Here is a 17,295-nt window from a genome sequence, read left to right on the forward strand (position 1 = left end):
GAATGTTGAGGCTCGTGGCGGATATCGTTATTTTCTCACCTTCACAGATGATTTAAGCAGATATGGGTATATCTACTTAATGAAACATAAGTCTGAAACATTTGAAAAGTTCAAAGAATTTTAGAGTGAAGTTGAAAATCATCGTAACAAGAAAATAAAGTTTCTACGATCTGATCGTGGAGGAGAATATTTGAGTTACGAGTTTGGTCTTGTAGCGACCAGGCCTCAAACGGTCTGATCTCTGTGCTCCGGTGTCATCCCTGGATCAGTAATGCTGACACCACACAGTACTCGGAGGATTTATAGCAGAATAGAAATCACACACTTATTACATCGAGTATCTCAAAAGAGAACTTATTACAATAAATATGGCTTAAGGACATTTAATAACGATAACAGCGGAAGGCTTGGAAGATAAGTGAGTCCATCAACTCCAACGGCATCACTGAGTATAGAACCACGACCTAAAAACTCCTTAATCCTCGTCTGAAAAGTCTGCAACATTAACGTTGCAGCCCGAAACGGGTCAGCACATGAAATATGCTGGCAAGGTAACACATAGAGAATAATGGAATGAAACAGCTATACTACATGCATATTTGGCTGGTGGAAAGCTCTATGGTTACTATTTTGCGAAAAGCCAATTTTTCCCTATTACAAAGGAATAAATTTAATTACTAACATGGTGGTTGTTAAACATTGAGAATGGTTGACAGTATTCTCAATCCCAATTAAGCATCATCATTAAAACCCAACAAAATTAATTTAGAGTAACATGTTGAGATTCACATGATAATCCAAGTACTAGATACTCAAGATGTCCATAATCGGGGACACGGCTAATCATGATTAGTTTATTACACTCTGCAGAGGTTTGCGCACTTTTCCCCACAAGACTCGATCGCCTCCGTTTGGTTTCTCGCACTACATGATGTTTGAGAAGACTGATGACCGAGACATAGTCTTTCCGAAGCGCTAGCACCTTACGATCGGGTCGACCGTACCACCTACATCCCCTAAATCTGCTAGTCTACCACTGTAAGAGTTCGCACAACTTAGTCAACTATGCTAGAGCCCATAATAGCTTGTGGCTGCACACGGAAGTTTCTAGTATGAATAGTCTCATGATCCCTTTGAGCCTGGGTGGCGGTCCAAAAGAAAACAGGCAAGTCCTGAAATACCCAGGTGCCTCAATCCACCCAGATGTGTGTTTAAGTTGCCACCTTAGATAAACCATTAATTAACAATCTCACATCTGTCATGGATATCACTCACCCAATCCACGTCTACTAGTATAGCATGGCATAACAAGCAAACGTAGAAGTAACTCCCAAAGGTTTGATAATAAACAGGTAATAGGGTCTACCTCATCTACTTCCCATCCCACAATTTAATTAGATCCTAATCATGCAATGTGTGAGGATAGATCTAATGCAATAAAACTGGGTAGTAGAAAAGGTATGATCAAAGTGTTACTTGCCTTGCTGATGATCCGGGAAACCTAACGATTCGAAGTAACAAGCGGCGCACTCCGGGTATTCTATCGCAGACAAACAAACAAGCATACAATAAGTACTCATCTAATGCATAGGTAAAACTCAAATAAGAGATCTAACCAGAAGGTTCAACTTAAGAACTCCGGTTGGCAAAAAGAATCAAATCGAACGAAGCAACGAAAGTCAAACGGCGAAAGAAAACAACTTCGTTCTAGTAATCTAGATCTATGGAAAATTTTACAGTAGCAAAATCTTGTTTAAGTTGGTTAAACCGATAGAGGGTTTCGAGACGAAACTCTAGGCGCTTGAATCACCTGATTCCGATAAACGAGCGAAAAGTTATACTAAAACGAAAATCGGATCAGGAATCGCGATCAGAAAAATCGCGGATTTAATCCGAGAAAAAGAAAAACTACGAACGCTCGCTAGAACGAACGGACGAACGCTCGCTATTTAAATAAACCGGACAAACCGATCTATTTAAAAAAACCAAAACTAAAAAAAACGACGAAAACCGATTTTTTTTAAACGATGGCACGGAAGTCGAGGCGGCGGCGAAATCCGGCGGGCGGCGGCGCGGCGGCGGCGGGCGGCGGCGCGGCGGCGGCTGGGGCGAGGTCGGGTGGCTGGGCTAGGGTTTCCCCCGGGTGGGCTGCCCCGGCTTATATACCCTAGTCGGGCCGGAGTCCTAGTCGGACACGGCCCGTTAGGTCGGTTCGTTTTTTTTAAATAATTCCGCTCGGAAGAAAAATAACAAGAAATACTAAACGGACTCCAAAGTTCCGAAATAAATTTTCACGGGCTTCTAAAATCAAGCCGCACAAGGTGAACATTTATTTGGGACCTAAATGCAATTTTGAAAAACGCACATTTTTCCTAAATTCAAATAAAACACCGAAAAACTCCGAAATAAAATCTTATTTGATTTTACTATTGAATCCTCAATATTTCTTTATTTTGGGAAAGTCATTTTATTCCCTCTCTCATATTTTTGTAATAGAAATAATTGATGATAAAATAAATAAAATCAAATGATCCTGTTCTCAAAATTTGAGAAAACTCAAATATGAAAATAACGAAATCCCCAACTCTCTCCGTGGGTCATTGAGTTGCGTAGAATTTCTAGGATCAACCAAAATGCAAAATAAAATATGATATGCATTGATGATCTAATGTATAACATTCCAAATTGAAAATTTGGGATGTTACAAACCTACCCCCCTTAAGATGAATCTCGCCCTTGAGATTCGGGTTGAATAGAAAATAGGTGAGGGTGGTCCTTGAGAAAATCTTCCTCTCGCTCCCAGGTGGCTTCATCCTCTGTGTGGTGGCTCCATTGAACTTTGCAAAACTTGATAACCTTATTGCGGGTAACTCAGCTGGCAATTCGAGGATCTTAACTGGTTTCTCCTTGTAGGTCAAATCGTTATCCAACTGAATTGTTTCCAATGGCACTGTGTCTCTCAAAGGTATGTCAGCCATCTCCGCATGACACTTCTTTAACTGAGAAACGTGGAACACATCATGAACTCCTGACAATCCTTCGGGCAATTCCAACTTGTAGGCCACTTCTCCCATACGTTCCAAAACTCTATATGGTCCTACAAATCGTGGCGCTAACTTCCCTTTAACTCCAAAACGCTTTGTTCCTCGAAGTGGAGATACTCGAAGATAAGCTCTATCTCCAACTTCGTAAACTGTCTCCTTACGTTTAGAATCTGCATAACTTTTCTGTCTGGACTGGGCTACCTGAGCCTATCGCGAATCAACTTCACCTTCTGTTCAGACTCTTTAATCAAGTCAGGTCCAAACAACTGGCGGTCTCCAACTTCGTCCCACGATAACGGTGTCCTGCACCTCCTTCCGTACAAAGCTTTGAAAGGGGCCATCTTTAAACTGGTTTGGTAACTATTGTTGTAAGAGAACTCTGCGTATGGCAAATTATCGTCCCAACTAGATCTGTAATCTAGCGCACAAGCTCTCAGCATATCCTCCAAAATCTGATTGACTCTCTCGGTCTGTCCATCTGTCTGTGGATGAAAAGCTGTATTGAATTCTAGCCTGGTACCCAAAGTTTCGTGCAACTGCTTCCAGAACTTTGAGGTAAACTGGGTTCCTCTATCTGATACGATACTCCTTGGGATTCCATGCAAACATAGGATCCTGGTCATGTATATCTTTGCCAACTTAGCACTGGTGTAAGTGGTCTTTACTGGGGTGAAATGAGCTACTTTCGTCAACCGATCAACTACAACCCAAATCGAGTCATAGCCTGAATGTGTTCTGGGCAATCCCGTGATAAAATCCATACCTAACTTATCCCACTTCCATTCGGGTATCGGCAATGGTTGCAACAATCCTGCTGGCTTCTGATGCTCTACCTTTACTCTCTGACATACGTCACAAATTGCTACATACTCCGCAATGTCCTTCTTCATTCCGGTCCACCAGAAAATATCCTTCAAATCCAAATACATCTTGGTATTTCCTAGGTGAATCGAATACGGTGAATCATGTGCCTCTTGCAAAATCAACTTCCTGATCTCCGGGTCATTGGGCACGTAAACGCGGTCTTCAAACCATAGGGTGTCGTGCTCATCCTCACGAAATCCTTTAGCTTTTCCTTTGCTCAGTTTCTCCTTTATAGCGGCAATCTCTTTGTCAGCTTTCTGAGCTTCTCTGATTCTATCCATCAAAGTTGAATGAATCTCCAATGCTGCTATGTAGCCTCTCGGAACTATTTCCAAACATAGTTCACAAAGATTTTCTGCTAACTCCTTGGGTATTTCTCCCGTCATTAACGTATTGACTTGGCTCTTATGGCTTAATGCGTCAGCTACTACATTAGCCTTTCCGGGGTGATAATGCAATTTCATATCATAATTCTTGATAAGCTCCAACCATCTCCTTTGTCTGAGATTCAACTCCTTCTGGGTGAAAATGTACTTCAAACTCTTATGATCCGTGTACACCTCACAATGATTTCCAATGAGGAAATGTCTCCATGTTTTCAATGCATGCACTACGGCTGCTAATTCCAAATCATGCATAGCATAATTCAACTCATGAGGTTTCAGTTGTCTTGAGGCATATGAAACAAATCTCCCTTCCGGCATAAGCACTGCTCCAAGTCCTTGACGTGAAGCGTCGCAATACACCTCATAATCTTTGGTCTGGTCTGGCAAAATCAACACTGGTGAGGTAACCAAATGTTTCTTCAACTCCTGGAAACTAGCCTCACATTCCTCTGTCCATATGAACTTGGTATATTTCTTCAGCAACTCCGTCATAGGCTTCGCAATCTTTGAGAAATTCTCAATAAATCTCCGGTAGTATCCTGCGAGTCCAAGAAAACTCCGAATCTCTCCAACTGTTGTTGGGGCTTCCCACTTGGTCATGGTATCAACTTTAGTGGGATCAACTGCTATACCTTCTCCATATATAACGTGTCCGAGGAATCCTACTTCCTTCAACCAAAACTCACATTTGCTGAACTTGGCGTATAATTGATGTTCTCTGAGCTTTCCATGTACCAAACGCAAATGCTTCTTATGTTCCTCTTCATTCATCGAATAAACCAGAATATCATCAATGAACACTACGACGAACTTATCCAAGAACTCCATAAACACTTTGTTCATCATGTTCATAAAATATGCGGGTGCGTTAGTCAGACCAAATGACATAACGGTATACTCATACAGCCCATACCTGGTGGTAAAAGCTGTCTTCAGAATATCCTGTTCTCGAATCTTCAACTGGTGGTATCCTGATCGCAGATCGATCTTGGAAAATACCTTAGCTCCTTGCAATCGATCAAACAGATCGTTGATCATTGGTAGTGGGTACTTGTTCTTGATCGTTACTTCATTCAATCCTCGATAATCAACAACCATCCTTAACGATCCCCTTCTTCTCCACTAGAAGTACTGGCGATCCCCAAGTCGAAGAACTTGGGCGAATATATCCCTTATCCAGTAACTCCTTAATCTGCTTCTTAATTTCCACCAAATCCTTTGTTGGCATCATATATGGTCTCTTTGATATTGGCCCTGTGCCTGGCAATAGCTCAATCAAAAACTCAATATCTCTATCCGGTGGCATGCCTGGCAACTCCTCTAGAAATACTTCAGGGAAATCCCTTACCACTGGTACTTCCTCCTGCACAACTCCTGTTAGGAAATTTACTTGAGTCCTCTTTGGCACATGCTGGGATACATACTTGATCCTTATCCCTTCTGGGGTGGTAAGCAAAATCGACTTACTAGCACATTCTATATTCCCTTCATACTTTGATAACCAATCCATGCCTAATATCACATCCAATCCTTGGGATTCCAATACTATTAGGTCTGAGGGAAAAACATAGTTACCAATCCTTAATGGTAACCGATCACACCATAGACTAGCCACATACTCTGCTCCGGGCGAGGTTACTAACATGGGTGACCTAAGGGCTTGGGTTGGTAGGTTATACTTATCCACAAATCCCCTTGAGATGTATGAATGCGATGCACCAGTATCAAAAAGAACGAGTGCAGTAAATGACTTAACCAAAAACTTACCTATTACTGCATCAGGCTGAGCTTCAACCTCCTCCATGCTAATGTGGTTCACTGTCCCCTGTTGAAAGGGTTTGGCTTCTTCCCAGAACTTCCATTGCCATTTTGGCCTTCAGGACATTCATTGGCATAATTCCAGTCTTCTGACACTTAAAGCAAGTGACTTGGCTTAGGTCCTTCTTGGCTGGGGTTGATGGGTTGGTGCGGTTCTGGCCGTTGCTTCCTCCATTGCCATTACCATTGTTGGTGCCATTGTGATTGTGCGAGCTACCTCCTCCATGGGTATGCTGAAAATGTCATCCCGGTCTAGGGGTAAAACGTGGCTTCTGCTGAGCTCCTGAATTGTACTTTCCTTGTCCATACTTCCTCTTGCGATTCTCAATTTGCTGCTGCTTCCCTTCAATCATAAGAGCATGATCTACCAACTCCTGGTAGTTGTTGAAAGTGGCTACCATCAACTGCATGCTCAACTCATCATTCAGTCCTTCCAGAAACTTCTCCTGCTTAGCTGCATCCGTAGCAACGTCATCTGGTGCATAACGTGCTAACTTACTAAATTCCTCCACATACTGGCCAACTGTCCTTCCTCCTTGGCGCAAGTTGTGAAACTCACGCTTCTTCATGGCCATAGCTCCTGCTGAAACATGGGCAGTACGAAAAGCCTACTGAAACTGATCCCATGTGACAGTGTCTACTGGGAAAGTGGCTGTGAAATTCTCCCACCATGATGCTGCGGGTCCTTCTAGCTGATGTGCGGCAAACTTCACCTTCTCCGCATCTGTGCATCCTGCTGTGGTCAACTCCCTAGCTGTCTTGCGGAGCCAATCATCTGCTACTATCGGCTCGGTGCTACTGGAAAACACCGGCGGATTCAGCCTAAGAAAACGGGCTAAGTGGTCAACAGGTGGTGGTGGTGGTGGTGGGTTGTTGTTGTTGTTCCCTTGATTCTGATTCTGGACTAGCAAATGCATCAATGTGTTCTGCTGCTGGATCAACTGGGTGAGCTCCGGTGGAAAGGCAAATCTGGGGTCACGTCTCGGAGGCATCTGAGGGTTTAGAAAAGATGAGATATAAGAATAGAGGGGGTCTAAAGAGAAAACACTACCCATATGCACATGAGGCAAAAGCAAACAATTCACTTCAATCAATCAAACAAGGCATACAATTGATCTAACTATCGCAAAAGTGCTCGGACTACTATATTTACATGGTGGACTACTACTAGTAATGGGGTGGTCTACTAGAAATATTCTTCGGTTGCAGACTCCATGATATCTGCTCCAGCTTCATCAACATAGTCATCATCGCTACTATATGGTTCCGAGCTGGTGCCGTCGATGATGATGTAGTCTTCCGGGCTAATCCCCTGGGGTTCTTCGTCTTCATCTACTGGCGTAGGGCCTCCCATAAATATTCCAATCTTCTTGATCAGGTCGTCATTCTTCTCCACCAATACTTCAATTTCCTCTTCATAATCTTCACGTGTAGCCTTTAGTTCTTCTTCCAGTTCCTTGATTCTTGTCTTAGCCTTCTTCAGATCTATCATGTCGGCGCACATCTGGTTCTCCTGTCGTCGAATGTGCTGATTTAACTCCTGGATAAAAGCTGCGATTGACCTATCCTTCCTAGTGCTGATCATCTCCCAGTGCTCATCTCGGCGCCCACAAATCTGGTAGATAGTATCCTTGAGATCCTTGCGGTAGACTTCTCTAATGCGTCCCATGGCGATGTGAGCTGCCATGCTCTTTCCTAGACTCCAAGTTGGTGCATCAAAAGAAAACTCTATGGGCTCAGTGACTGGCATGAACGTCCTTCCTGGAACTTGAACTTGAATCATCCAGCGCTCTTCTTCAGGTAAAGTGGCGTTGTAGGTTCCCGTGAAGCTTGGTACTCCTATGTTCAGGTATCTAGTGACTTCCTTCAAGTGTCGTCCAAAGGGTGTATCTTCATCCGGTTGTGTGAACTTGTTCCTTGCATCCGCCATCCTAAAGAGTAAAAAAGATGAGAAGTCGGAAGAGAAGAGAATGGATAGTGATCTAGGTCTCTAACTTAGTGGTCGTGTCCTACAGTCAGCGTGTGCTCTGATACCATCTTTGTAGCGACCAGACCTCAAACGGTCTGATCTCTGTGCTCCGGTGTCATCCCTGAATCAGTAATGCTAACACCACACAGTACTCGGAGGATTTATAGCAGAGTAGCAATCACACACTATTACATCGAGTGTCTCAAAAGAGAACTTATTACAATAAATATGGCTTAAGGCCATCTAATAACAATAACAGCGGAAGGCTTGGAAGATAAGTGAGTCCATCAACTTCAACGGCATCACTGAGTATAGAACCACGACCTAAAAACTCCTTAATCCTCATCTGAAAAGTCTACAACATTAACGTTGCAGCCCGAAACGGGTCAGCACATGGAATATGCTAGCAAGGTAACACATAGAGAATAATGGAATGAAACAGCTATACTACATGCATATTTGGCTGGTGGAAAGCTCTATGGTTACTGTTTTGTGAAAAGCCAATTTTTTCCTACTACAAAGGAATAAATTTAATTACTAACATGGTGGTTGTTAAACATTGAGAATGGTTGATAGCATTCTCAATCCCAATTAAGCATCATCATTAAAACCCAACAAAATTAATTTAGAGTAACATGTTGAGATTCACATGATAATCCAAGTACTAGATACTCAAGATGTCCATAACCGGGGACACGGCTAATCATGATTAGTTTATTACACTCTGCAGAGGTTTGCGCACTTTTTCCCACAAGACTCGATCGCCTCCGTTTGGTTTCTCGCACTACATGATGTTTGAGAAGACTGATGACCGAGACATAGTCTTTCAGAAGCGCTAGCACCTTACGATCGGGTAGACCGTACCACCTACATCCCCTAAATCTGCTAGTCTACCATTATAAGAGTTCGCACAACTTAGTCAACTATGCTAGAGCCCATAATAGCTTGTGGCTGCACACGGAAGTTTCTAGTATGAATAGTCTCATGATCCCTTTGAGCCTGGGTGGCGGTCCAAAAGAAAACAGGCAAGTCCTGGAATACCCAGGTGCCTCAATCCACCCAGATGTGTGTTTAAGTTGCCACCTTAGATAAACCATTAATTAACAATCTCACATCTGTCATGGATATCACTCACCCAATCCACGTCTACTAGCATAGCATGGCATAACAAGCAAACGTAGAAGTAACTCCCAAAGGTTTGATAATAAACAGGTAATAGGGTCTACCTCATCTACTTCCCATCCCACAATTTAATTAGATCCTAATCATGCAATGTGTGAGGATAGATCTAATGCAATAAAACTGGGTAGTAGAAAAGGTATGATCAAAATGTTACTTGCCTTGCTGATGATCCGGGAAACCTAACGATTCGAAGTAACAAGCGGCGCACTCCGGGTATTCTATCGTAGACAAACAAACAAGCATACAATAAGTACTCATCTAATGCACAGGTAAAACTCAAATAAGAGATCTAACCAGAAGGTTCAACTTAAGAACTCTGGTTGGCAAAAAGAATCAAATCGAACGAAGCAACGAAAGTCAAACAGCGAAAAAAAACAACTTCGTTCTAGTAATATGGATCTAGGGCAAATTTTACAGTAGCAAAATCTTGTTTAAGTTGGTTAAACGGATAGAGGGTTTCGAGACGAAACTCTAGGCGCTTGAATCGCCTGATTCCGATAAACGAGCGAAAAGTTATACTAAAATGAAAATCGAATCAGGAATCGCGATCAGAAAAATCGCGGATTTAATCCGAGAAAAAAGAAAAACTATGAACGCTCGCTAGAACGAACGAACGGACGAACGCTCGCTATTTAAATAAACTAGAAAAACCGATCTATTTAAAAAAACGAAACTAAAAAACCGACGAAAACCGATTTTTTTTAAACGATGGCACGGAAGTCGAGGCGGCGGCGAACCTCGGCGGCGAAATCCGGCGGGCGGCGGCGGCGGGCGGCGGCGGCGAGGCGGCGGCGCGGGTGGCGGCTGGGGCGGGGTCGGGTGGCTGGGCTAGGGTTTCCCCCGGGTGGGCTGCCCCGGCTTATATACCCTAGTCGGGCCGGAGTCCTAGTCAGACACGGCCCGTTAGGTCGGTTCGTTTTTTTTTAAATAATTCCGCTCGGAAGAAAAATAACAAGAAATACTAAACGGACTCCAAAAATTCCGAAATAAATTTTCACGGGCTTCTAAAATCAAGCCGCACAAGGTGAACATTTATTTGGGACCTAAATGCAATTTTGAAAAACGCACATTTTTCCTAAATTCAAATAAAACACCGAAAAACTCCGAAATAAAATCTTATTTGATTTTATTATTGAGTCCTCAATATTTCTTTATTTTGGGAAAGTCATTTTATTCCCTCTCCCATATTTTTGTAATAGAAATAATTGATGATAAAATAAATAAAATCAAATGATCCTATTCTCAAAATTTGAGAAAACTCAAATATGAAAATAACGAAATCCCCAACTCTCTCCGTGGGTCATTGAGTTGCGTAGAATTTCTAGGATCAACCAAAATACAAAATAAAATATGATATGCATTGATGATCTAATGTATAACATTCCAAATTGAAAATTTGGGATGTTACAGGTCTACATTTGAAACAATGCGGAATAGTTTCGCAACTCAAGCCACCCGGAACACCACAGCGTAATGGTGTGTCTGAACGTCGTAATCGTACTTTATTAGATATGGTGCGATCTATGATGTCTCTTACTGATTTACCGTTATCATTTTGGGGTTATGCTTTAGAGACGGCTGCATTCACGTTAAATAGGACACCATCGAAATCCGTTGAGACGACGCCTTATGAACTGTGGTTTGGCAAGAAACCAAAGTTGTCGTTTCTGAAAGTTTGGGGCTGCGATGCTTATGTGAAAAAGCTTCAACCTGGTAAGCTCGAACCCAAATCGGAGAAATGTGTCTTCATAGGATACCCAAAGGAGACTGTTGGGTACACCTTCTATCACAGGTCTGAAGGCAAAACTTTTGTTGCTAAATTCGGAGTTTTTCTAGAGAAGGAGTTTCTCTCGAAAGAAGTGAGTGGGAGAAAAGTACAAGTTGATGTGGTAATTGTACCTGCTCCCTTATTGGAAAGTAGTACATCACAGAAACCGGTTTCTGTGACACCTACACCAATTAGTGATGAAGCTAATGATAATGATCATGAAACTTCATATCAAGTTACTACCGAACCTCGTAGATCAACCAGAGTAAGATCCGCACCAGAGTGGTACGGTAATCATGTTCTGGAAGTCATGCTACTAGATCATGATGAACCTACGAACTATGAAGAAGCGATGGTGAGCCCAGATTCCGCAAAATGGCTAGAAGCCATGAAATCTGAGATGGGATCCGTGTATGAGAACAAAGTGTGGACTTTGGTTGACTTGCCCGTTGATCGGCAAGCAATTGAGAATAAATGGATCCTCAAGAAGAAGACTGACGCTGACGGCAATGTTACTGTCTACAAAGCTCGACTTGTTGCAAAAGGTTTTCGACAAGTTCAAGGGATTGACTACGATGAGACCTTCTCACCCGTAGCGATGCTTAAGTCTGTCCGAATCATGTTAGCAATTGCCGCATTTATGATTATGAAATTTGGAAAATGGATGTCAAAAATGCATTCCTAAATGGATTTCTGGAAGAAGAGTTGTATATGATGCAACCAGAAGGTTTTGTCGATCCAAAGGGAGCTAACAAAGTGTGCAAGCTCCAGCGATCCATTTATGGACTGGTGCAAGCCTCTCGGAGTTGGAATAAATGCTTTGATAGTGTGATCAAAGCATTTGGTTTTGTACAGACTTTTGGAGAAGCCTGTATTTACAAGAAAGTGAGTGGGAGCTCTGTAGCATTTCTGATATTATATGTGGATGGCATATTATTGATTGGAAATGATATAGAATTTCTGGATAGCATAAAGGGATACTTGAATAAGAGTTTTTCAATGAAATACCTTGGTGAAGCTGCTTACATATTGGGCATTAAGATCTATAGAGATAGATCAAGACGCTTAATTGGACTTTCACAAAGCACATACCTTGACAAGGTTTTGAAGAAGTTTAAAATGGATCAAGCAAAGAAAGGGTTCTTGCCTGTGTTACAAGGTGTGAAGTTGAGTAAGACTCAATGTCCGACCACCGCAGAAGATAGAGAGAAAATGAAAGATGTTCCCTATGCTTCAGCCATAGGCTCTATCATGTATGCAATGATGTGTACCAGACCTGATGTGTGCCTTGTTATAAGTCTAGCAGGGAGGTACCAAAGTAATCCAGGAGTGGATCACTGGACAATGGTCAAGAACATCCTGAAATACCTGAAAAGGACTAAGGATATGTTTCTCGTATATGGAGGTGACAAAGAGCTCATCGTAAATGGTTACGTTGATGCAAGCTTGACACTGATCCGGACGATTCTAAATTGCAAACGGGATACGTGTTTTTACTGAATGGTGGAGCTGTCAGTTGGTGTCGTTCTAAACAAAGCGTCGTGGCAGGATCTACATGTGAAGCGGAGTACATAGCTGCTTAGGAAGCAGCAAATGAAGGAGTCTGGATGAAGGAGTTCATATCCTATCTAGGTGTCATACCTAGTGCATCGGGTCCAATGAAAATCTTTTGTGACAATACTGGTGCAATTGCCTTGGCGAAGGAATCCAGATTTCACAAGAGAACCAAACACATCAAGAGACGCTTCAATTCCATTCGGGATTTAGTCCAAGTGGGAGACATAGAAATTTGCAAGATACATACGGATCTGAATGTTGCAGACCCGCTGACTAAGCCTCTTCCACGAGCAAAACATGATCAACACCAAGGCTCCACGGGTGTTAGAATCATTACTGTGTAATATATATTATTGACTCTAGTGCAAGTGGGAGACTGAAGGAAATATGCCCTAGAGGCAATAATAAAGTTATTATTTATTTCCTTATATCATGATAAATGTTTATTATTCATGCTAGAATTGTATTAACCGGAAACATAATACATGTGTGAATACATAGACAAAAACAGAGAGTCACTAGTATGCCTCTACTTGACTAGCTCGTTAATCAAAGATGGTTATGTTTCCTAACCATAGACATGAGTTGTCATTTGATTAACGGGATCACATCATTAGGAGAATGATGTGATTGACTTGACCCATTCAGTTAGCTTAGCACTTGATTGTTTAGTTTGTTGCTATTGCTTTCTTCATAACTTATACATGTTCCTATGACTATGAGATTATGCAACTCCCATTTACCGGGGGGACACTTTGTGTTCTACCAAACGTCACAACATAACTGGGTGATTATAAAGGTGCTCTACAGGTGTCTCCGAAGGTACTTGTTGGGTTGGCGTATTTCGAGATTAGGATTTGTCACTCTGATTGTCGGAGAGGTATCTCTGGGCACTCTCGGTAATGCACATCACTCAAGCCTTGCAAGCATTGCAACTAATAAGTTAGTTGCAGGATGATGTATTACGGAACGAGTAAAGAGACTTGCCGGTAATGAGATTGAAGTAGGTATTGAGATACCGACGGTCGAATCTCGGGCAAGTAACATACCGATGACAAAGGGAATAACGTATGTTGTTATGCGGTCTGACCGATAAAGATCTTCGTAGAATATGTAGGAGCCAATATGAGCATCCAGGTTCCGCTATTGGTTATTGACCGGAGAAGTGTCTCGGTCATGTCTACATAGTTCTCGAACCCGTAGGGTCCGCACGCTTAAAGTTCGGTGACGATCGTAATTAGGGTTTTTGTGTTTTGATGTACCGAAGGTTGTTTGGAGTCCCGGATGTGATCACGGACATGACGAGGAGTCTCGAAATGGTCGAGACATAAAGATTGATATGTTGGAAGCCTATATTTGGATATCAGAAACGTTCCGGGTGAAATCGGGATTTTACCGGAGTACCGGGGGGTTATCGGAACCCCCCCCCCCCGGGGGGGTTATTGGGCCTACATGGGCCATAAGGGAGAAGAGGAGGGCCGGCCAGGGCAGGCTGCGCGCCCCCTCCCCCCTAGTCCGAATAGGACAAGGAAGGGGGGCGGCGCCCCCCTTTCCTCTTTCTCCCTTCCTCCTTCCTTTTCCAACAAGGCAAGAGGGGGGGTCCTACTCCCGGTTGGAGTAGGACTCCTCCAGGCGCACCCATAGGGCCGGCCGCACCTCCCCCTCGAGGGACGTCACCGAGTTGAACGTGTGCAGAACTCGGAGGTGCCGTACGTTCGGTACTTGGATCGGTCGGATCGGGAAGACGTACGACTACTTCCTCTACGTTGTGTCAACACTTCCGTTGCCGGTCTACGAGGGTACGTAGACAACACTCTCCCCTCTCGTTGCTATGCATCACCATGATCTTGCCTGTGCGTAGGAATTTTTTTTGAAATTACTACGTTCCCCAACACCCGCATGAAGCGCCGTCGACGCCGGAGGAAGCTCCGGCCGCCACGCACGTCCTGCAATGTCCCCGAGTGCGGGATCCCAAGATCCGCCGCCACAAGGACCCACCATCTGGCCCGTCATCCCCAGCGAAGGGGACGCCGCCACCGCCATGTTCGGATCCAGGCCGGAGTCGCCGCCGCCTCCGCCAAGACCGGATCCGGGTTGGACGCCGCCGCCGCCATCGGCCACGCCCAACCCCACCTCCATCCTATGTCCATCTCACCCCGCACCACCACAAACGCCTCTAGCAGGGGCCCACTGCGCTGCCATGGATCGAGGAAGAGGCCGCACCTCCGCGGATCTGGCGCCCTCGCTGCCTTACAGCCAGGGAAGGAGGAGCAGCCCTCCGCCGCCGTCGCCGAACGTGCGGGCTCTGCCCGTTGGTGTCCTCGGCGACGATGGAGGGGGAGGAGGGATGGGATCGAGGCGGCTGGGGGCTAGGGTTCCCCCCCCCCCCCGATCGTCCTGGAGGGGCAAGCGACGAGGGGGTATGAGCGAGCGAGGGGTACCCTTTTTTCTTGCATCGAACATGTTTCCTTTTTTCCTTTTAGCATCGGATGTGTGTGCCTTTTTTCTTTTTCTTTTTCTTTTTCACAGAACATATTTTTCTTGAAAAAGATCTGATCTATTATAAATGCACATCGAAAATACAAAGCATCTCAAACATAATAAAAATTACATCAAGATTTCAAGAACACTGAACAATCACGACTACGGTCAGAACGAGTCGTCGACGCTCCCCTACCGGAGCCGGCTTGACCTTGTTGATGACAACTGGCAAGTCTTCGTGCATGTGCCCTTAAAGACCAGCGCCCTGGAGTCGCAGTCATCATCGATGAACCCTTGCATAGATCTGAAGTACCTGACATCAAATCTCGTCACATGACTAGAAACCCTAACCTCACTGATCCGAGGAGACGACAGGAATCTACGGAGCTCTGTTTACTACTTTCAAACGAATGGACTCGAGGAGGATCGAAACCCAGAAGACAAGCTAGAAGAAGAAGCGCCATCATCCCCGAGCACCGCACCAGCGAGGAATAAAAAAACCTAACCTAAATTGCTAACCAGAGAGAAGGCAGTGGGATTCCATTCCCAGCCACCGCCGTCGGAGCGGCAATCAGAGGGGAGGCAAATCCATGGGCTCGCCGGTGAAGCCTGGAGGGAAGAGTTTTCCCTAGCCGCCTAGGAATAGGGTAGGAAGCGAGAGGGAGTCGTCATCAAACATGTTTCTTAGGTGGGAGGGGATGCCAAATGGGGATACGGCCCTAGGCGACCGTTTGAATTTTCTCTATTATTACGGGATGGGTACAAAATATACCCCATAGTTAGAAATTTCAATAGATAGAGGTCGAGTTTTGCTCTCGTGCCAGCTTAGTCACAGCAAATGTTAAAAGAAACTAATAATAACTAGGGGCATGAAAAACTAGGGAAAGAATACAAATTCACTAATAAAGCTATGTGAATCCATTTTCCTTTCTCTTTGTTTAGATTTTTTTGTAATATTCATAAAATAATTTTATAAAATTTTGCTTTCCTGCAATTAATTTTGATATTGTTTGCTTTTTAGTTTCAACATGTAATCTTTCTGTGCAATTTTTGTTCAAACTAGTTGACTTAAGGGACTAAACTTTCCTATTAAGCAATAGTCGATACACCAAAAATATTATTATTTTCACTCATATAATAAAATGGTCTCTTACGTTATATTATTCATTTACTTATGATGAGTAGCCATAATTTTCTGCATGTTGCTTGAATTGCTAAAATGCCTTGTGTGCATGGTCTTTTGTAGTGTACATGTGCTAGGAACACATTTATCATTTCTGTGGAGCTCGCCTGAGAATGTATTTAACCATGAAACTTTACAAAACAAGTACAGTATGCATCCATAGATATGTGTATATATTTTTCCAGAACTTTTTGAAACCCCAAAAAAACAGATTTTTTTATTTTTTTCAAAAATCGGACTCGATGATATCGGGAGCCAAGTGCAGTTTCCCATATATCCACCATTACTATTTGCGCGATGCAATATACAAAATTAAATATATTGTTTGCATGCCCACACAATCTTAGGTTAGCCATAGCGCGAGTAACATAAGAGTAGGTACAATAGCATGCTTATAACTCGCTTACATGACGATTTGACTATGTGGAGAAGAGAGGTATAAAAAAGTAATAGGAGTGTGGGCTCTCATGCAAGAGTCCGGCTATACGTGTACTTTTAAAAAAAAGGCATACGCTCGACTTTATAAATAAAGCCACCAGGCAGAGTCCACATGCATGACAGCACCATAACAATACAATAAATGTGAAGAAGAGAAAAGGAAAAGGTTAAAAAAAATACTAATGTAATAGCCAACCTATGATACCTACATTGTTACCTGCATCACATATTAATAACATAGACTAGTGTCACGAAACTAATCTAAATTATTAGTGTCGTAGACCATTTGTAGAGTTACATGTAGCCGCATTCTCCCGCTTCGTTCTCTTTTCTCCACCCCACTAAAGAAATCAAGGTGGCGTCTCTTTACAGACAGCCTCATATCTTGACTTGTCCCTAAATGACATCCAAGGTATTTAAATAAAAGTTTATATCTACTACTGTACAATGCCTTGCTTTACCTTTCTTGCGTGCAACCAATTTGGGCATCCTTTCCAAGATGGCCCATGCCCCCATAATTATCATCAGTTGTTTAACATTTACAATAAACTAACCTATCTTACGATCCTAGCCAATCGGGGGGTATCTTTCCCCTTCCATTTCTT

Source organism: Triticum urartu, chromosome 2 (assembly GCF_003073215.2).
Source record: "Triticum urartu cultivar G1812 chromosome 2, Tu2.1, whole genome shotgun sequence".
Classification (NCBI taxonomy): Eukaryota; Viridiplantae; Streptophyta; class Magnoliopsida; order Poales; family Poaceae; genus Triticum; species Triticum urartu.